The 22,267-nt window shown below is 47.1% G+C and overlaps 1 long non-coding RNA gene across 1 annotated transcript; it reads left to right on the forward strand.

Moving 5' to 3' along the window:
* The first annotated feature begins 11,580 nt into the window (after positions 1-11,580).
* Positions 11,581-21,226, forward strand: LOC309846128. Its single transcript, XR_014301735.1, has 4 exons — positions 11,581-11,676; positions 20,291-20,413; positions 20,514-20,592; positions 21,147-21,226. It is a non-coding gene; the product is annotated as an uncharacterized lncRNA (long non-coding RNA).
* The last annotated feature ends 1,041 nt before the right edge of the window (positions 21,227-22,267 follow it).

Genomic DNA, 22,267 nt, shown 5'->3' on the forward strand with positions numbered 1-22,267 from the left:
TGCCTCGGCAAGTGCTTGCAGAAATGGAACTCGGTGCAAATACCCAAAAGTGGGACTTTCAGAATGCTGGAGGCATTTTCAAATTCGTGCAGAGAGAAAACAAATATTATTAGCCCTAAAACTGCACGGAGCATGCTAAGAGAATGAGGCCATTAGAAGTTGAATAACTTCATTTGTAGACAGAGCATCAGGTTTTGGGGTTTTTTTGTTTGTCTGTTTGTTTTTTGTTTTTGATTTGTAAGCACTTGTCTCTGTACTTGGGCCGTAAAGTGAATTCATCTCAGTCCGTCAGCCCAGTTCCTGCATGGTTTGGAGGAGTGTCTCCCTCTCTCCAAGCATCGGAAGCCTCAGTGCCGCCTGGAGTGGAGCGTCTGGAGCCTGGTCATTTTGGCGACAAGTTGGGAATAGCACGTGCTTAATCTTGGCTTTGCTCTTTCTCTGTACTCCCAAACTGGGCACTTGTAAGAAGCAGCTTTGCAAAGCTCTCTATCCCATGTTGGGGAACATTTACAGAGGGTCATTGAGGGCATCCAATGGCCGCTCTTGGGGCCACAGAACAATGGCTTGTGTAACCCATTCTGCACAACAGGGACATGTCCTCCCGCGAAAGGCAAAGAGTAGATGGTGGGACATTCCAGTAAGCACCCACTGCTCTTGTTCCTTTCTTATTCCTTCCCTCTTACCTTTGTTTTACAGTACTTAACCTGAATTCCCCCTAAGCGTGCTCCTGGTCATGGTCATATCCAGAAATAGGATTTCACTGGACACAGACATCGCTGTAGAAGAATCTAGAACTGGGTCTCCAGTACTTACCTGTCATCCCTGCCCTGGCCCATAAGTAAAGGTTGGAAACCAGAAATTTGAAAAGAAAGGAACTGCTAAACATAGATCCCATTTACAACAGCCTTCTCTATCCCCTTGTGGTCTTTCTCCTCACTCTCCCCCTTTCCAAATATGCCGGGCTGCTTCAAGTTCTACCGGATTCTTTAAGTTAGGATTTCCCACCATGAGCTGAATATTCAGGTATAGCATTTGCTGCTCAAGGCGTGAAGAAATGAAAATGACCTATATTCCCCAGTCCCTGGCCACTGACTGCTGTGTAGTGATGGGTAGGTAAGAACACTTAAAGGGCTGAGATGTGTGGCCTGGGAGTGGGGACAGGGGGGCCAGTCAAATGGGGCCAGTGTTTGCATTTGTCCTGCCCTTCTTCCCTGATAAAAGGAAAATAGGGATGGGGGGGGTGGGGTGGAGGAGGAGAGTCTCCTGAGAGAATCCTGCCTGTAGGCGGTTGTGCTCAGCCCTGCCAGCTTCCTACCCCCGCTACCCCCAGAATGGAACAAGCTGTGATTGTGTTAAATGTTGACTATTCTCGTGCCATGGCCCCGCAGGGACAGATTCTGGCGAAGATGATAGATAGACCTTGGAGCGGGAAAGCAGATGATGTTTGAAAGCACAGCGCCGGGGGAGACAAGCCTGGGGCTTAGAGAAGAGAGCACGTTGTGTTTGTTTTTGTTTTTCCGCTGGATCTTGTTCAAGGGAGGTGGAGGGGACATTGCAAAAATGCCCATCTGGTCTTCTGTGGGAGCTCAGCCTCCGGTAGCTGCCTGCTAGCATCCTATGCCACAAGGTCAGAAGCCCTCACTCTGGGCCAGGCTTTGTGGGGTCAGCAGGGATGCAGACAGAAGTCAGCAGCAGTCCCTGGTCTGAGTGCCTCAGTCTCGGGAGACCGGGCACGCACACACAGGGATGATGCAGAGTAATTCTTGCCTTGATGGCAGGGGGTACAGGGAGCTGGGGGACAACTGATGTGTATGGGTGACTGGCAGCAGATGGCAGAGATCAGGGAGGAGGGGGTTCCTCTACATTTGTGCCTGGGAGGTCTGGATGAGAAGAGGTTGCTTATGGAGGGAGGCCAGTGCAAGGGTGTCATGTGGAGGACAGACAGGAATGAAAAGTAGAAAGGAATCAGGAACCGGTTCACGGTGGGCCTTCAGTGCCAGGCCTCTCTCTGGAGGGTGATGAGGAGATGTGAAGTGGTTTTCATCAAGGGAACAACGAGTGAGGTTGGAGTTTTAGGGGAAAGGTCTCTCCGGATAGGTGGGAGGGCAGCGGGCACAAGAGGATGGCCAGGGCTCTGCACCCGAGGAGACTTCATTCACTTCCTCCCCTCCCTGTGGGTGTATCTTCTAAAAATACATGGGGAGCCCAGGAGAATTTCCAGGAGGCAGGGAAGTACTTTCTGCTAGATAGAGTGGAGTGAGAGTTGTACCTTTGGAACACCATTATTCAGTCTGCAGGCTGGGATGGGGAAAGCAGTGAGTGGAGATCTAGGGAGCTAGGAGGAAAGGAAGTGGGGTAAGCATGCACTGGGTGGAGCACAGTTTTGAAATCAGAGACCTGGCTTCCGGTTCCAGCTCTAGGCTGTGCAACTTTAGGTGCATTACTTAATGTTTCTGTGTCAGTCAGGGCAGTCTAAGTCCTGCAGCAGTAACAAACAGCTCCGAAGCCCACGCAGCTCTAAAGGGCAGAGGTTTAGCTCTGGTTCATGTTACATGTTCATGAAAGGTCTGCTGGAGGCTCTGTTCATACTCGTGACTCCAGAACCCAGGTTTATGAGTCTCCTTTTCCTTACTGCCTCTACAGTGACTAAGGCCACGTGGAACAACCATGGTGACTCAGTTACTGGTGCTTAAGGTGAGCCCCCTCACTTGCACTGTCATCTCATTGACCAAAGGTTGTCTGGCTGTGCCTATCTTCATAGAGTATGTGGGGTTTGGAATTGGAATACTGATGAACACTACACACACACGTCTCAACTTCCTTACCTATAAAATGGGAATAAAACTACCAGACAGACAGACACACTCACGTGTCTCAATGTCCTTACCTATAAATGGGAATAAAACTAGCAACCTCAGGTAGGCACTGTGAGTCTAATGAGAGAATGAATGCAGAGGTCTACTCACACCAAATAATGACAGCTGGGGAAAAAGAAAAAAAGGTGTGGGCCAAAGGGGCCTAAAGTGAGGCATGTATTCCTTTCGGAGTTGCCTAAACAGCATGGACGATTTGCCTGGGAAAGGGCTCGTGCCTGGAACAGCTGTAGCTGAGGTTTTGCTTTGCTCGTGACCCCAGGAGTCCCCAGGGCTCCGGGAACGCTGCTTGTGAAAGGCTTTCCCATTCTCTGTGAGGCTCAGGGCTGAGCTGGGGTGCTCTCCGAGGCACCCTCAGGCTTCTTCTCCAAGCCCGTGCATTTCAAACATCGACCTCATGTGTTCGCTGCTGCCGCTGAGGCCCCGTGCCAATGGCATTTCTATTCCAAGAATCAGTTCCCATTCATCACCGTGAAGCGCGATACCTGCGGGGCAACGGTAACTGAGACTTGGTGAGTCTCCGAAGACGGCAGTGTGTCTGCGCGAGCTGAGTAATTAGAGCAGTTTTCTGCACACATGCCTAATCTTTATTTAAGACATTTCACTTAGGTACACATCTAAGTTATTCAAAAGTCAGTTAGATTTGAGACATGTGTGTCATCCAACAATCTCTCTTCTCTGTTCTGGAATAGTCGAGTGAGCACCAATAGCCGTGATTGCACATATTTACCGGGGCTGGGTGCCGAGCAACTGTACTCTGTGCTTCATTTGAAGTCACCCATTTAATTTGCACAGCAGCTCTATAGTCTTTCTGGTACGTGACCTGAGAAACTCGTGGGACTCCCAAGTTGTTTCCATATGAAGGATTCTTAAGTAATCTTTAAGGGGAAAGTGGTGAATCAATGGAGAGCATTTGGCCTGTGAGACCAAGAAAAAGAACAGAGCTGGCATGCCTGTAGAACCCATTATGTGCCAGGCACCATCCTGAGTGTGTCTTGTCTGTTAGCCTAGTAATCTTCTCAATAATATGTGCGACAGACATTATTATTGTCATTTTACAGTTGGGGGAACTGAGGTGGACCAAGATCGCATAACTCTCTAAATGTAAGCATAGCCTACAGGTGGTAGAACCACCACCTGAGCCCAAATAGTCAGTCTCCTAACCACTACGTCATACTGCCTCTTGGGATCTAGTAATCTGAGTCTTAAACTACTGCGGGGCTGTCCTGTAGCAGATGATGACACGAAGGCTTTTCACTGACTTCTACATCAGCAGAACCGGGGCTGGTGGAAGCCCCAAAGAGGCAGATTTGGACTCCGCCTAAGAAAGATATATCCTTAGTTAGCATTGCTCAAAGATTCAAACGGAGTTGCTAGTAAGTAGTAAGCTCCCTTCACCAGAAGTCCTCAGCGGACTGGATGATGACCTCTTCCCAGAAATACATGGGTGGAATTCCTTCCTCAGGCTCTAGGTTGACTCACATGGCTCCTGTGATCCTTCAACGTAATGATTTATTGACGTGACAGCTGTCCTGACCTCTGAACATGGCAGAAAGTTTTAAAACTAATATATCCTCTCCCTACTTAAAATTGGGAGCAGATGACAGAGCTATGCGAGTGGCAAATATGAAGGCCTATGATTCTTTTCCAGAGCTCAGTAGAATCATCAAATTAAACTCATTGCAAAGCTACTCAGACACATGGTAATGATGCAAATAATTGTTGTTACCTGGATGATCAATTAACCCAAGTTCACTTCATTGACTCGACGTAGCATCATTTTCATTAGTCAAACCTGCATTTTTATGTTTTTCTTTTCTAGCTTTATAAATCTACCCAACTTTTAAAACAGTGCTGAATTTGGCAGTTTTTCCTGATACTCTGTAGGATTTGTAGGTTCTTATCTTTCTTAGAGAAGCCATTAGAGGATGAGAAGCTTGAGGGGTGGGGGTTCCCTCCTTGGTTGGACGGGAAGAGCCAGGCCAATGTCAAGGAGTTCCCTGTGGGTGGGGGGAGACCCAACAGGAACATGGGGCAGATGAGTTTGGGAGTCTGGAAGGAGCAGTCAAGCTCTCAGCAGAAATTGTAGTGATCCCACAAATGGCCTGGCCCTTTGGGGCCAAGGCCCAGGGCAGTGAGAAGGAGTGGTCAGAGATGATAAAACAGGGCAAATGCAGGAGGAATTGTATGGACAAAATGTGGCCCCTGCCTCAATATCTGGCATTTTGTCTGGGTCACCTGGGGCAGGAGGCAGTTTCAGGGGCAGGGGCGGTCAGCTTAAATTCTATCTGGATATAAGGACAAGAAATTGATTGTAATCAAGGAGCCAAAAAAGGTCTTTTTGCTCAGGGGTCTCAGGAGCTCCTGATAGTTAAGTCCAGACCAGTGTCCACAAGCAAACCTAGTCCCTCCCCAGATCCTACCCCCGTGGAGGTGCAGGGTGGGGCACAGGGCCATGATTCCAGGCCATGCACTGCCCTGACAGCACATGGCTTTGGCAAAATCCTTACTTTCTCTGGCTTCAGTTCTTCGTCTGCAGTGGGAAAATTGGTCTAGATACCCCCCAAGGACCTCCCAGTCCTTAATCATGGTAAGGCTGGCTCTCAAACATCTTCTTCCCCTTTGAAAGGGCTGTCAGAGAGATTAAAGCAACTGTGAGTCTTTTGCTCCTCTGTTCAAGAATCGAGGATTTCTATGGACTAGAATTTTTGATTTACAGTCCCAAGAGCAAGGTGGGACAGGAGGGAATAATAAGCTCTTTTGACTTGGAAGCTCCTGCAAGAAATGATGGATGTCCCCAAGGGAAGGTACATCCCGGAAGGTGTCCCCAGCCCCCAGCAGAGATCAATCTCCCTATCTCCTGAATGCCCAACATCTCCTTAATAACATTTTCTACCTGGCATTTGAAGCAGCTGCTTATGTGTCTTACAGTCACCAGTGAGGTCCTGAGCCTCCTGAGGTTAGCAGCTGTGTACCTAGTAGGCTCTCGGGCAAGATTTGTGGTACAGCGGCTGACAGGATAGTGGAACTTCTCTGATTTCAATTAAATGTCCCACCTCATCTTGTTGCGAAGATCTAGGGTCTGTACTGCTTAAATGCTCAGAAGCCCTGGTACTTTGGATTTCTTGCAAATAGAAGAATGTCCACATTGGAGGGGGGGTGTGCTAGGCAGAAGCTACTGCATCATTCCCTAGAATGCAGAGCCCTGGAAGCTTTGTGTCTTCCACTTTGCTCTGACCGTTGACGCTACAGAGCAGACCCCTAGAGGGTGGCACCTGGGTTGGCCTGCCAAGGAAGCTTGCCACCTTCTTAGTGTTGGAAGCCCATGGGCTGGGACTTGTTGATATCATTTTCTCAACAGTACAAATAATCATTGATGGTGACTTCACATTTTAGCGAAGTCTAGGCTAAGCCCTTCCTACTGAATCCTCATCAAGACTTTATGGTTGTAGAACTATTGTCACTCCCATTTCACAGATGAGAGAACTGAGACCCCAATCCAGACTGCCATGGGTGCTTTTTGTCAGGCCCCTCACATGAATCCTTCTTGTTCCTAAGGTCTCAGCCCCGAGCACCACTTCCTCAGGCCAGCCTTCTGGAGCACCCTCAGTCAGGAGGCCCCCCCCCCCCACTATCTTGTCATTCTGTACCCCCCAGAGGGTCTGATTCAGTCCTCCAGCTGGGCTGGCTCGTGCCCACGTAAATCAGCACCCAGTCCTCTGAGCGTCTGCAGAGTGACCGTTCTGCCACGGTCTGGTCATGTATATCCTGGAAACGACCTGAAACCAAGAGGCCAAGAGCTCAGGTGAGCAGCTGGAGATACTGTGAGAAGAAAGGCCTCTGGTTTCTGAAAGCCCACATGTGGCAGGGCAGCCAAGAGCCCAGGAGGAGTGGACCCACCCCAGCATTGGCCTGCCTGCTTCTTTTGGGGCTGTGTAGACCCAGTCCAAGGGGCCCCAGCTACCCTGGTCTGACCAGAGAGGACCGCTGATGGCACTGAGATCCTTGGCTGCATGTCGAGACACACAGCCTTGTCCATTCTTTCCCGAAGAGGAACGAGGAAGGAGAAAGTAGAGAGAAAGGACAGAAAGAGGATAATAGAAGCACAACGTGCACTGTGCTGCTCTTGGGCAAACTAAATGCTTATTGAAATTAAGATAAGCTTGACAGACTTTTGTTAGCAGTTTTGGGGCCTATCTGAGAATATCTTGCCTTGAGAGACTTCTATTAGAACTGACTCCACAACTAATAATGTAGTCTCTGTCACTTAACTCAAAAGTCCCTCCTGGACCCGCACAGTGAAGCGTTAAGGAAATGAAATCTTTTTTTTTTTTTTTAATAACATATACAGCAAAGTTTGATTTGTTGAGAACATTTCCTCAACTGACAAGTTACAAGCCATGTCTGAGAGGCCCACTGGGAACTTTCAAAATTTGAGCAGCAGTTTCTAATCACTGACGATCATTAGCATTTTAGTGAATAGATTTTTGATAAGAAAAATCTTTGCTCTGTGGGTAGAAAAAAAAACAAAACCTGACATTTGATAATGCAAACAGAGTAGCAGATTTAATTAGGCCTGCAGTCCTTCTTGGTGTGGCAAACATGGCACAAGATCCAGATGTTTTCTGTGTTCCAGGATGTGAACTCCAGGCTGCGTCAAGCCCCTGGTGCCGGGCGCTATGACGACTGGATCTCCGGTGTGAACAGGGATAACCACTATTTAATGAGCACTTACTATGTGCCAGATGCTGTGCTGTTTCATGTGCATCATTTCAATCAGTCCTCAAATCAGTCTGATGAGATAACTATAATTACTGTCATTCCCATTTTACAGATGAGAAAACTAAAGACCAGGAAGTTTCACTAACCCAAAGTCACCTAGCTCCTTTATTGCTGGAGATACTCACCAAGGTTCGTCATTTACCCACTGAGCTGCACCTCCCCCCAGAGTAATGAGATCTCTCCCAGCCTCAGTCTCCTGGTCTATGGAATGTGGGGACTCGATCAGTCTTATCTCCTGCCGTGGACTCTGGTGGAGCTCTGAGGAAGGTATGGCTGTGCTTAGGAAACATTTTTTTCCTCTCAGGGAGCTGGAACCTGCCACTAGGAGGGGTGTCTTCTTTCCATTGTTCTTAGCCTGACCCTTCGGGGCCACCCAGAAGAACTCTGGTCCCCTTTCCCTGTGATATTCAGAAATTTGTAATCAGCTCTTTCTGGGTCTTTGGAAAGACACATGTTTAGCTTTTCAAGAAATCAGAGAACACTTTCCAAAAGGAGTTGTAACGCATGACACTCCAAACTGCAGTGTGTGCGTGTTACCGCTGCTGCGGACCCTTTCTGACATGTGGTGGTGTCAGCCTTTATTCTCTCATCCATTCCAGGATGCAGTGGTATCTCACTGTGGCTGTGATTTCTGTGTTCCTGATGACGGATGGTGTTGAAAGTTTTATCATGTAGTTATTAGCCCTTTGTATATCTTCTTTTGTCAAGTGCCCCTTTAAATCTTTTGTCTATTTTTTAACAAAAAAGTGCTGCTTGTGTTTATTATTGAGTTGTTTATTTTATGTATTCTGGGCACAAATCTTTTGTCAGATAAATATGTTGTGAATATCTTCTCTCATTTTATGGCTTCCCCATTTATTTTCTGGATGGTGTTTTTTCATGAGCAGATGTTTTAATTTTGATCAAGTCCATTTTCTCATTTTTTCCCCCTATGATTTATACTCTGTGTCCTTTCAAAGAAATCTTTCGTTCACAAAGATATTCTCCTTTCTGTTTTCACTTTTACTTTTCAGTCTATCGTCCACCTTAAATGTATCTTGTATAAAGTGTGACACAGGGTCAAGATTCTTTGTTTTTCATATGAATATTCATTTGTTTCAGCACCATGTGTCAAAGACTTTTCCCTTTCCCCCTTTTATTGCTTTGGCATCTTTGTTAAAAATCAAGTGATAATATATGTGTGAACCTATCTCTGAATCTTCTGTTCCATGGATTTATCTGTCTGTCCTTTCACCAAAACCACACAATTTTGATTTTTATAGCTTTTTAAAAAAGATTTTATTTATTTAACAGAGAGAGAGACAGAGAGAGAGATCACAAGTAGTCAGAGAGGCAGGAAGAGAGAGAGAGGGGGAAACAGACTCCCTGCTGAGTAGAGAGTCCCGATGTGGGGCTCGATCCCAGGACCCTGAGATCATGATCCTGGCTGAAGGCAGAGGCTCAACCCATGGAGCCACTCAAGTGCCCTGATTTTTATAACTTTATAGTAGATCTTAAAATCTGGTAGGTTAAGTCTTTTCATTTTGTGATTCATTTTCATGGTTTTTCTTTTATTGGTCCTTTGCCTTTCCAAATAAATTTTAAAATCATCTTGCTGTAATCATGTGATTACAGTGGATCCTTACATCAATTTGAAGAAAATGGACATTATAATAACATTGAGTCTTCCAATCCATGATTTTTTCATTCAGTTTTTAATTTATACATTTTATTTAGGTCTTTTAGATTCCTTTTGGTATTGTTTTATAGTTTCAGTGTAGAAAAATTTCACATCTTTTGTTAAATTGTTTGATGCTTTTGAATGCTGCTATAAAGGGTATTTATTTTTAATACAATTTTCTAATTTTTCATTCCTAATATACAGATGTGCAGTTGATTTTCATAGTAGTTTTATATACTGTGATATCTTAAATTCACTTATTAGTTCTAGTAGTTTGTTCTTTGTAGATTCCTTAGAATCTCCTACATACACAGTCATGTCATTGGCAAATAGAGACAAATGTAGTTCTTTCTTTGCAATCTGTATGCCTTTTATTTATTTTTCTTGTCTTACTGCATTAGCTAGATATTCTCCCTTTAATGCATCTTCTGAACCTCTTAATTTTGGTAAAAGTCAGTGTTTGAAAAGGTGTCAGTGGTTTTTGCCTTCCTTAAAAAAAAAAAAGGCACAAATTATCAGTTGCAAAAGTCCCTTCTATTTACAGGGGTGGTATTTTTCCAGACTTAAGAACAAACTCAGTAATTTGGCTCTCCTTTTTCTTGTCATAGGATGAAATTTAATTTGCACTGCAGTTTTTAGAGCTGTTTGCTAAGTGCTCCTAGTCTTTCCACTTTCTGGACACAAGGTAGCACTGTATTTCTTTGGTACCTCATGGTTTCGGTGGGGCTGTGTGACTGGTTTCAGCCCATGTGTGAGTGCTGAAATGATATGTGTCATTTCTATACCAGGGCATTGAACTACTACTAACGCAGGAGTCTCCGGAACTCTCTTTTCCCTCTAGCACATTAACCGATGATGTTTCAGGTGAAAGGTACTCCATCTGTCTGGAGCTCTGAATGTCTGCAATGAGCAGAGCCTCCCCACTTCTCCCCCTTTCCCCTTCCCTCCACTCCCACTGACCCACAATGGACATATGGCTTGAGGTAGAAACAATGTTTTATTGTTTTAAGGCACTGAGATTTTTTTGTTACAGCAGCATTACCTAGCCTATCCTGACTGATACAACTTGCATAACACTTTAAAAGAGAGATGACTAAACAAACTGATAGGCAGAGGCAATGTAAGAAAATACATTGTTTTATTTTTCTTTCAGTGAGACAAAGGACACATACCCCTAGAGAAACCATCAGTGAGCCAAAGCACAGAATCTTATGTAGGCCTTGTGTACAACCAGATCCCTAGTGCCCAGCACATCCCATACATTCAAAAAAGGTGCTTGCTTGCATTCAGTTAAGTCAGGGTTCTCCCTTTAACTTGTGCTTGGTAAAGTAGAAGCATCGCATTTTCCTTCACTTTCCTACACTACTTTCTTGCCTGCATACAGGAATGGCAAAAACAGCTTGTCCTCTTGAGTTGTTGGGAAAAATTGTGCTGATTATAAAACACTTTGCAAAATGTAAAATCCTATCTAAGTGGCAATTTTCTCCATTGCTCTGCCAATTGTAATAAATAAATATTGTTTTTAAAGTTGGCTCCTGGCTTGCTTTCCAGTGACCATCCCATCAAACACTCTAACATGCCTAGTATTATTGTCCACTCTGGATTTGCATGTGTGTGCATGGCGTTTGTGTAATGCTGTTTACTGAGGAGTTGAGTAAGGCCATCTTGTAGCAATAAAACTTGAGAACAATGTCATACTCCACTGGAGACGAGATGGGTCAGTACAGCTCACTCAGGACAACTGTGCTGTATGTTCCCCAAGGGCAGGGAGCTTGTTTCAAGTAATTTCTGCAGCCTTAGTGTGCCTGAATTAGGGAAATGTTCTCTATGGTTGTTAAATTTTTTCAATTGTTGGCGCAGTTTGGATTGAGACCCTAGGTTCCTGGTTAATGTTGTAGCACCATGGGTAGAGTCCAGGAACTCCCATAAAATAGACACCTGGTGATGGTTAAATTTATGTTCACTGACTGCCTATTGCAGACCACATGCTAGGAACTAAGAGGGATGTAAAGATTACCGACATAGTCCCCCATCCCAGTGAGCTTCCAGTTGTAAGGGGCTAAGGAAGACATTCATCCATCCATTCATTCATTCACCTTTTCAGTCATTGATTCTACTAGCACTAATACCACTAATATTTATATATTCCAGGTACCATTCTAGCTATAAAACAAAGTCTCAGCTGTCATAGAAGTGTATATTCAAATGGGATACAGACATTTATCAAATAATTACAGTCATAGATATTTTATTGTAATCTCTGATAGGTGCTGCTCTAGAAGACTTTGGAGTGCCATGAGGACAAGAAAACAAGAGGAATAGACTTTGTCAGGGAGGAACAGCCAAGGAAGACTTCTCTGAGTAAGTGTCCTTTGAGTTGAGACCTAAAGGATGAATTAACAGTTATCCAGTCTAGGGTCTGGTGGGGGAGGGGAAACAACAGGTAAAAGAAATAATACATTTAATACAAGACAGACTATATGATGGCCTCCAAAAGAGAGACAGATAACATGCAACAGGAGGTCCCAGAACAATTCTCATTATTACTAGTGAAATGAGAAAGGCTGCTTACAAGAGTTAGTGCTTAAGCTGGGCCTGGAAAGACAGGAAGGACGGACCCTCACGGGTGGAAGGAGAAAAAATATTAAGCAAAGACCCAGAGGCAACAGAGTAGTGGGTGAAAAATCTAGGGCAGACTGTGAAGAGTCTTGAATAAGGCTAAGGAGTTTGGTCCTCCCCTGCTGGGGGAGAGTCACTGAAGGTGTCAGAACAGGACAGTGATGAGATCAGACAACTTGAATGAGAGAGGCTCTTTTGTTCTCCTGGAGACAACTTTGCCTGTAACCCAAAAGGATATCAGAGTCCCTAACCTCCCTGGAGACCAGATAGGGGTTCCAGTGGTCAACTCTCCTCCACCTACAGAGAGAAACCCCCAAAGTCTTGAGGAGATGGTGCAGGAGAGCAGGGGAATGGGGCAAACAGGGTCCTAAAGCTGGGAGGTCCCTGCTGGCAAGAGAATATGTCCATGAGCACTATACCCGAAGTGGGTCAGAGCAGGGTGCTATGTGTGTGCCAGCTGTTGTGAAACAGGCTGATATGAGAAAGGGCCTTGTATTAGTTTTAGGGCTCATTAATGTGCAAAGAAAAGAATCCTAATTCAGCCTAAAATAAAGACTAAACAGAAGTAACTGAGCCATGGAACTGGGTACCTTCAGGGGATTGTAGTGGCTTTAAGTATGGTTGAATCTAGGGCTTAAACCAAGTCATCAGGATTCTCTCTCTCTCTCTCTCTACCTCTTGGGTGTGTTTCCGTCTATCATTGCAATTGGGCCTCCTTTATGCAGGTGAAGAAAAGACGTTTTGAAAGTCCTAGTCTTACACTGCAGCAGAGAGAGGGAGTTTCTATGTCAGTATATAAATCCCAGGGAAGCACTCTGGTTGGCCTGGAGGGGTCATGTGCACATCTCTTGGACCAGTGACTATTGCCACAGAGAGGGTACTGCCCTGAGATTGATTGAAGCCCCAGCCAAATCACACACAGTGGAGGAGAGCACAGCCCCAATGAAAGCAAAGCTGAGCTGACAAAAATCACCCAGAGCCATACGGCTCTTTTCTCAGGTTGTCCACCATAGGGCAAGTCACTCATATGAGTATGTTTATATTCCTCCTAAAAATCTGGGAGACTGGATCATTTAAGGAGAGCATAATACTAATTGTACATATTTAAATGAGATTTGGAAAACAGGCATGGTCGATAGTTTCCACATGACAAGATTAATGAAAGCTGTAGAGTTATTTTCAGTAGGGGTTTAGTTGTTCCTCCAAGGGGTTTTGATGTCAAGGGTTAGGTGGCGCTGTTATTTTGGGGGAAAGAGCCTCAGAAGGAGGGCAGGTCACCTGAGCTCTGTCTCTGGGCCTGCTCACAGCTCACTCTGTGATTTTAGATTTCCTCTCTCTGGACCTCAGTTTACCCATCTTGACAATGAGAGGCATGATGTCTGCTGGTAGAGCTCATGGACTGCAGCCCACTCTTGCACTGTCATCTTCTCTTAAATCACACTGCAGGGGATACCCATTGGGCCCCACAAGCACAGGAAGCCTCAACAGTGAGCACGTGGCTTCTGCCCTGACAAGCTGCTCTCTGAGGACAGAGAGGCTTGGGCTGGGGTTAAGAATGAATGAAAATTCCGTGTTCCTGTAGCCCTGGCCCTGCCTGCCCCCCAACAGGGGCTCACAAAGAGGGCATTTACCTGAATATGGTTTCTGAGAAGCAGATACACAGAGTTACAGAGACCCTGGGCTAGAAGATCCTGAAGGTCCTTGTGCCAGGTCTGCCATCCTATGCTGGAGGCCCCTTCCTAGCAGCCCAGAGAGGACTTCTCCAGCCCCGGCTGCACACCACCCCTGCATGGCACACTTCCGTCCTTGGACCCCTCCAGAGTACGGTTTGCCCTGACAGCTTGCTACAAGTCCCAGTGGCAGAGGAGAGTCTCCCTGTCACAAAAAGCTCAGGATGGCCTGAGCACTGAGCAAGGAAGCGGCAGGAGCAGGAGATGAGAGGCAAAAGAAGGCAGCACTTAAAGATCAAAATGGAGTCTGAATTCTTCCCTGAGGACTAGGAGATACTTCTGAAGGATCTTAGGCGAGAGAGAAAATTGGTCCATTAGAAAGGCCCCCAAACTATGATATGGAGGACAGTAGGGCCAAGCTGGTGCCTAAACCCCGGGGAGAGATGATGGATGTCCATGCTGTGGAGTTGATGGGGGAAGACGGAAAGGCTGACCAAGAGGCATTTGGTGACCCCGTAGCTGGAGGATGGTGCCCAAATCAGAGGACGGAGGCTGCAGGTGCCATTGGCTGGGGTGGGCACCTGCCCTGAGTTCATTGGTAGGCCTAGGGCATGTGAAGTTTCTGGGTGGCCCTCTGGAGATTCCAGGACATTCCACAGTAGTGAGGTGGGAGGTTCAGACCGGCTTCCCAGATCCATGCCAGCCTGGAGGCTGCAGGAATGTCTTACCTGCCCCGGATGTCTGACAGAGAGAAGTTGTCTGATTCTAGCTGGAGCCATCATTTCTGAACAGGGATTTCAGTGCCTTTCTTCCTTTGGGAAGATTCTTTTTTTTTTTTTTTTAATTAATTTATTTTTTTTAAAATTTATTTTTTTATTTAAATTTATTTATTAAATAAATCTCATGACAGAGATCACAAGTAGGCAGCAGGCGGTGGGGGCGGGGGGAGCAGGCTCCCTGCTGAGCAGAGAGTCTGATGTGGGGCTTGATCCCAGGGTTCGATCCCAGGACCCTGAGATCATGACTTGAGCCGAAGGCAGAGAATTAACCCACTGAGCCACCCAGGTGCCCTGAGAAGATTCTTGAGCATCCTGAGACGCTCTCAACTCTCTGGGTACAAGGAGACCCAAGCCAGTGTGGAAAGAGGGTGGAGGCTGAAGGAGAGGAAAGGCAGGCAGGTGCACAGGTGTGCAGCTGCCAGCGGGTGGGCAGGGCTCACACCAACACAATATGTGAGTGTGCATTCCTGTTTTACTGAACACTCCTGGTGAAGCAGTTCTCATCTGCAAGGGGCGACTCTAGAGAATATTAGCATTTGCCTCTGATTAAGAATGGGGACTAGTTCCTTGGGTCAAAATTTAAAGAATTTAGCCATTTAAAAGGCCTAGGAACTGGTGAGAGGGGGAAGATCGAATGAGAGGGCTATAAGAATGAGTTTAAATAAAAGGAAAAAAAATGATTGTACAAGCGATATGTGATTATATTTATGAAATAGAAGTGTAGTATATATTGAAGAAAAGGAGAGACTGTCCTTCCTGCCCTCCCCGCTTTGCTTCAGGTGGTTGTAGGGGAGGGGGAGGGCTGGGTTCCCCACCCTTGGTCCTGGAGGGTCAGTCCAGTGTGGGTGGGGAGGGAGGTTGGGGGACAGGCATGGTTGGGAAGGCCACACACCCTGGTGGGTGGCCTGAGCCCTCCATCTGGAGCCTGTGGACCTAGGCTCTGGCCTCCTGCCCCTCTCTGGCCTTGGCTGCTTCCTCCGGAAAATGGGCCGAGGTGCCTGTGGGGCCTCCAGCCAGGGGTCTGGGCTGATGATGGGCGTGAGGCAGGGGACGGAGGGAGCTGGCTGGAAGCTGGTAATTAATAAATGAAATGCCCTGGGACTGCTGCTGAGCCGCCTCAGATGACATATCTGTCGCGGGCTCGGCAAACCATTAAATGACCATTTTCTGACAGAACGACTTCCCCGCTTGCCAGGACATATTTTCTCTTCTGGCCCTCTCCTCTGCAGCTCCCCTCCCCCACGGCCCCTTCCCCCATTACTCTGCCCTCCCTGCTGTGCCACTGTCCCCTCTGTCTCTGCCTTTCTCTGTGTACGTGTATCTCTGTGTCTCTAGGTGCCCCTCTCTGCCTCTGTCTCTGTGGGTCTCTGCCTGTCTCTCATCCCCCTCCCACCGGAGCATCTCTTCTCTTTGTAGCTGCCTTTCTTTTTCTCAGGTCTCTGGCCCTCTCTTCTCCCAGGCTGCTCTCTCTCTCTCTCCCCACCCCGAGTCCCTGCCCACTCCACCCCCCCCCCCTCCGTTTCTCCCAGTCTGTGTAAGGTTTAACTACCCCCCCACCCCCCTCATCTGGCTCAGCCTACCCCCTCCTTGCCTCCCCCCCTCCCCGGCTGCCTGACGGCTCCAGTTCATTTCTGCCTGTTTAATTGGGCCCCGGATGAGTTTGGTCGACAGGGCCATTCATCATGTGGCCGCGGCTGGCGGCGGAGCCCGGGGGAGCGGGGCTGACAGCTCCGCCAGGCTGGGATGCGGCCTGCGTCGGGAAGTTCACATATTTGGGCATTAGTGCAGCTATTAGTTTAACAAGCTTCGTTTATCCTTGTCACTACCACTTCAGCTTCCCATGTAATCATTTGAAATGTAGATTACAGCCAGACAAATGGGACAGCGCAAGACGCGCAGGGTGGAGGGAGTGACACGCAGCTCGTTAGGGCCGCCTTCCCAGCCCCATCCCTTTCCAGGCAAGGCTTTGATTAGCTTAATATTCACATGATTTCAGTGGGAAGCACCAGTCACCAGTGCCAAGCCCCTGGCACTGGGCCGAGGTGCCCAGGGTGTACCTAGGTGATGGGCCAGGTCCTGCCAGGGTGGGGTTCCTCTGGTTCAAAGACCACCCACCCTGCAAGGAAACATGTGGGTGGCCAGGGCCCCAGAGTCTGCCCCTGAAACCTCTCCCCAAGTGGTCTTTCCAGGACAAGGTGGCTTCCAGACTTTGGCTGCTCCCTCCAGCTCTGATTTTGTCACCCTGGGCTAGTGTCTCCCTGTGTGACCTGAGCAAGGTCTGACCTTCTCTGGGCCCCGCTCTGGAAAGGGGGGTTTCAGATTGAATCAGGTGGGCCCACTTTTCTCCATTCCCCTGCCCAGCCCCCTCACCTTGGTTCCTTTGATGGGATCCCCCAGTGTCCAGTCATTTCTGTTCTTTATCTGGTAGACTGAGGGCCCTTTTCAAAAGGTAAACCTGGCTTTCTGCCTGTTCTGAAGGCTCTCATGGCCCTCAGAAGGAAGGCTGAAGCCCTTTCTCGGGCTTGGGGTGAAGACAGGGGAAAGGAAGGCTCTCTGACCTACCACTGCCCACGCTCCAGCTTTCCTTCTGGCTGCACCTCCTTTGTCTACGTGCTGCTTCCTGCATGCTTGGCCCTTGTCAAAAGCTTGGAGCCCTCTCTCAGCCCCTGGGGTTTGGTGCATGCTGTTTTTCATGCCACACTCTCTGTGGCCTCTCCCCCAGCTCCTTCTCTCAGACATCGTTCTCATCCTTCTAATTCTTTATTTAGATATTCCTTCCTCTAAGAAATATGCTCTCCCAGGGCCCTTCTGCCTAGTGTCTGTCTTGTGTGCACCTTAGAGCACCTCAGAGCCCCAAACCCGCCTGCACTAGCACTTCATGCCTGTGCTCGAACTCTTGCTTGCATCCCGCACTGGACTGCACACTCCGTAAGGGCAGGGCCTCCCTTGCACTGGACCCAGCCCTGGCCGCTGCCCAGCCAGTGTTCGTTGAAAGAGGAGGGGGAGCACAGGGAGTGCCATGCCTGAGCCACCTTGGACAGAGGCAGCTGTGCACCAACATTCCTTGAGCAACAGATGCGTTATGCCAAGGCTCCTCCTTTCTGGCTCCCTCTCCCGCATCCTGCTGACTGTGCCCAGCTCCAGAAGGGCCAGAGTCTGATTCTCTGGGGGGACTCCCAAATCAGTCAGGGTCTAGGAGAAAATGGTTAGCCCACTCAACTGAGAAGGGTTTACTCTGCAGAGCTGTGAGCAGACTAGGGAGACCAGCATGGGATGGTGAGGCTTCCATGGGGAGCTGTCCCACCCTAAGGCCTGAAGGGCAAGGGGGAGGGAACATTGTTCCAGAAGCTGGAGAAAATAGGAACCCATTGAAGAGGGGCTGAAAGAAGATGTAAACAGAAAGCAGTCACCACAGAGTGGGGGTGAGGCAAGGAAGGGCTGGGGATGAACCCTCTGGCCTCCTACTCTTCTCTCCCTCTAGTGTCTGACTGGGGCCCCCCAGAGGGCCCCAGGGATCTGCATGTTGTCCGTAGAGATTAATCTCCTGGGATACAGAGCAGGGAAGAGGGAAAAAAAGGTGGGGGGATGACTTGGTAGGAGTCAGGGTATGGGACAGATGGAGAATACCCCCATACTCCTCAACATTGCCAGAGCCCAGCCCCTCTTCAGAGAGGCCAGGACCTCCCCAGAAGGGCCTCAAGCAAACAGGCCTCTGGCTAAAGTGGAGAGGGTGCCCCAGGGCAGGGACATGGGTGCAAGCTGCCTTGTACATCATCCCTTCACTAGTACCTCTCCCTGCTCAGCCCAGCCCAGCCCCGGGCAGTCCTAAACTGTTTCTCTTCTCACCTCTCTCCCTGCTGATCGGCTTGTCTCTGTTTTCTTCCTGACACCTTCTGAATAATGACAGCAGACCTTGAAGCCAACGAGTCGTGAATCAAAGTGGCTTCTCAATATCATAAAAGAGATGTTGTAAACCCCAAACATAAAGATCGTTTTATCTTTATTAATAGTTTAATGCATCTGAGAAAGCTATTTGACATTTTTTACACCTCCAACTCTTTCCTTCATGCATTGCTGGTCAGATTACACCAGGGTTCAGCCACTTAAATCCACTTAATAACTGACTAAATTCCACACTGAATTTACATTGAGCTAGAGGCTGATTCTAGGATACAGATGAATTTTCTAGGAAAAACAAACAAATAAACAAAAAACTCACCCCAACATCCTGACTCCAAAGTTGTAAATCTGCTTTAATAATGAGAAAGGAATTAGTTAAAGTATTGGGATTAATGTCCTGTTTAACAGCACTTCCCGGTGAAGACTCTGCAGCACAAAGTGAAGAAATGTATCTCAATTAATAACTGAGAGTATTTTCTTTACCTATTTAATTAAATGCTGTCCTTGCAAACACATAATGTGAAATTAATTAAAAACACATGGAATTTGGGGCATGGAGAATAATTCAACTCCTCCCAATGGCTGGCAGGCCCAGTACACATCAGTGCGTGACACTGTGAAGAGAAAGGTTTGGTTACTAATGACATCTGAATTAATTGGCTAATTGTTTCTATTGTACACCATCACCACCAGCCACATAACAAAAACACAACCAAACACATATGCTACATTTAATACATACATGCACACACACTGGAGCCCGGCACATCACCTTCAAACATACAACCCCACGCTCTGGGTGCTTACATGCAAATATTCTCTCACAAGAGACACACATGGATAAATCCATAGATGACACACAAATACTCCCAAGTAAAGGTCAGTGAAGAAAGGAGAAAAACATGTTCTCTGCTTCTCCCCAACTTCCCAGAAAGAAAAAAAAATGTAACTGTCAGAAATGTGATAGGACTGCCGAAGACATATAGAAAAAGCTCAAACAAACCATGTAAGTTGTGAAACATAAATCCCAATTCTATTTGTTCTGCGACAGTGTATAAACCACACATTTTTCAATAAGATAGAAAATTAAAATCCTCACCAGGTTTAGAATTGCCTGGGGAAGTTAGATAGAAAGCCTAGTGTCCCGGGGAAAGGAGAAGCAACTGTTGGCCAGTGGAGGGCTGAAGGATGCTTCAGGACCATGGACAGCAAGGCTCAGCTGGCCTCCCTTCTTCATTCTGGAGTTGCTCTAAATGTGTTCACACACCCAGAGCTGCGATTGGTCAGACATTCCATAAGCATAGTCTCTACTTGAAAAATTCCTCGATAGGTTCAATTCCTGGGGAGTCCCCCGGCAGCTGTAATCTGCATGTAGCTCCTGGGCTGTGCCTTCTGCTCCCCCAAATTTGTAGTCTGTCCTTTCCCCCCACTGAAGTTCACTTGATTCATCACAAACCTCTAAGTAGCCCAGGAGCTTTTCCTGTGCTTTGGTTCCAAATGGCTTAACATCTTCCTCACAAGGAATTCTCCCCAGTGACTATCAAATATTAACTAAAGCCAGTTAACCACAGACCGTAGAGAATTAGATAATGTTTAGATAATGTTACAATATTCTGTTCAAAAAAAGTGTTTATGTATCCTCACCTTGGGTTTCCCTTTCCCTAAGCCAGTTTGTTACTGATGAGGAAATGTCTCAAGATTTCTTGAAAAATCTCTTAGTTTTTAGGGTATTTGCTGTGGAATATCTCCAAACCATTTGAAGACTAAATAATGACATCCTTTGGTTCGTTTTCATCCTGCATCATTCTTCCTCCAAATAAAGCTTCCTGGATCAGGCACACAGGTTTCTCTTTGCAGAAGCCCCCCTCCCCCATGGTTTGTCCTTCATGGACCGCCCCCCCCAGCCACTGTTTTTGATAGTTTCCCCCAGACACCTTCTGTTGACAGGCACTCTGCTGCCGTGGCAGCCTGATGCTTCTTTGACTTGGGGGTAATTTCCATTGACAGGTACCTCATTGTGGCCACCAGTACTTGTGTGGGTACCAGTGTTGATTGAGATCCAGCTCACTGGCTACACAGGATCAACTGTCTGAGGACTTCAGACCTTTTGAAAGATAAAGATTACCCCAGGTGAGGCTAGACCCAAGGAACCCTCAGTCTCTCTAATCTCTCATCTTTGACCCTGAGTCTTCATAGTCAGTACTTGGTCCTTTGCCTTTGATTCACTTAGAATCATGGAGACGTTGAGATGGAAGGGTTAGAGAGCGTGTGCTGGAGAGCACTGTGCCGATGGAGAGGCTGAGCCCCAGGTAAGGACCTTCTGACACGGGTGTGACAGCAATCAGGCAGGAAGATGACCGTTCTCTCGTGGTCTCAGCTGGTCCCTCTTGAGTTTCTGAAGCAGAAACTCTGTCCTCTGCTATCCTCATACAAGTTGGCCATATCTTCCATCTGCCTTCAGTTCAGTTCAAGAAACACTTGCTCAGTATGGATAAATGAATAAAGGAAGGAATCTGTACTCTGAACCAGGCAGAGTGCTATAGGTAAGGTAGTGTGGCAGAAATGGCTGCTTATGTTCCAGTATCCACTCTCCCCTCTTCCCGTGGTAACAGAATTTGTAGCTGGACAAATAGGGCCACTCAGTATAAAGATCTCATTCCCCAGTTTCCCTTGCGACCAGATGTGACTGTGTGATTTAGCTGTGGCCAGTGGGATTTAGGCCGTATCTTGGACCAGAAGTGCCAGGTAACAGGTTCCTGGAACATCACTTAAGAGAGCTGCCTCCCTTTTGTTTGTGCCCTTTATTCTGCTCCCTGGAATCCTGATGCTGCCATCTTGGACCTTGGGGATGAGGGACTAAAAGGAGGTTCCTGTGGGTCCCCTGCAGCCAAGTCGCCCTAGCAGCCCTGATCAATAGCCTCCAGACTTCATATGTGAGAGAGGGTAATCTTCTGCTTATTTAAGCTACTGTTATTCTGGTTCTTTTAGACATTCAGAGCTTATTTATTCTATCGTGGGTAGTAAAATAAATACTAAAGAGTTTTAAAATTTTTTCTATTCTTTCTAGCTTTGCAAGAAAACATTGGACTCTTTCAAAAGGAAATTTTATCAAGAAACTAGACTCTCTAGCTAAAAATAAAGAGAAATAAAGAGCTATGTGTATATCCACATATACACATACTCTATACGCATAAATTATCGGAAAGAATTAGAAGAGACTGTAGTCCTGGGAAAGAACTAGGGGCCTCAGGGTTGGTGTGGGAATGAGACTCAACTGCCCTTTTTTGCTCTGAATTTTTTTTCACACATGTATGTGTTATCTTTTTCTAATGCAAAAATCTAAAAATGAAGGAAATACCATTTTATACCTTAGAGGCCCCCAGTCTGGTGGTCACTATCAGAGGAATATTTTCAGTATTGCCAAATGGGCATCGGCTCCTCTTTCAGTGTCTCAATGGTGGGGTGCCTACGTCCTCCCCAAATAGCTTAATCTCTCCATGGAGAGGGAGAAAAACAACAAACATGCCACCCTCTGAACCTGTTTCTGCAGGAAAGAGGGAAGAGATAGGCCGTCCTTGCAGGGCTGTGGCAACTATACCCAGGGAGCCGGCTCATCCTAACTGCTCAGCAAAGGTGCTGATGGCTAATACCACATCCCATGCCAGCTTGCCGTTCCTGTGTGTCCCACAATGCCTTGTAGATGCTGCTTGCTCCTACAACAACTGTCCTGCTGTGGCTGGACTCCTCACCCCCAGAGGGGGAGCTCCCTGAGGGCAGGGATCATATTCCATTCATCTCTGTTTCCATCCCCTATGCCCAGACAAGACCCTGGCCTGGAGCAGAGATCAAAGAGCATTTACTGGCTGAAGTAAAGGGAGAAAACAACTGGCAATTCATCTGAATTCCCAGAAACTCCAGCTGATTGATGATTTTTACTGGATGTTTAGTTTTTCCTGGATTCTACATTCAGTTGAACCCAAGGAG

The sequence above is a fragment of the Mustela nivalis genome (genome assembly GCF_964662115.1).
Source record: "Mustela nivalis genome assembly, chromosome: 13".
Taxonomy (NCBI): domain Eukaryota; kingdom Metazoa; phylum Chordata; class Mammalia; order Carnivora; family Mustelidae; genus Mustela; species Mustela nivalis.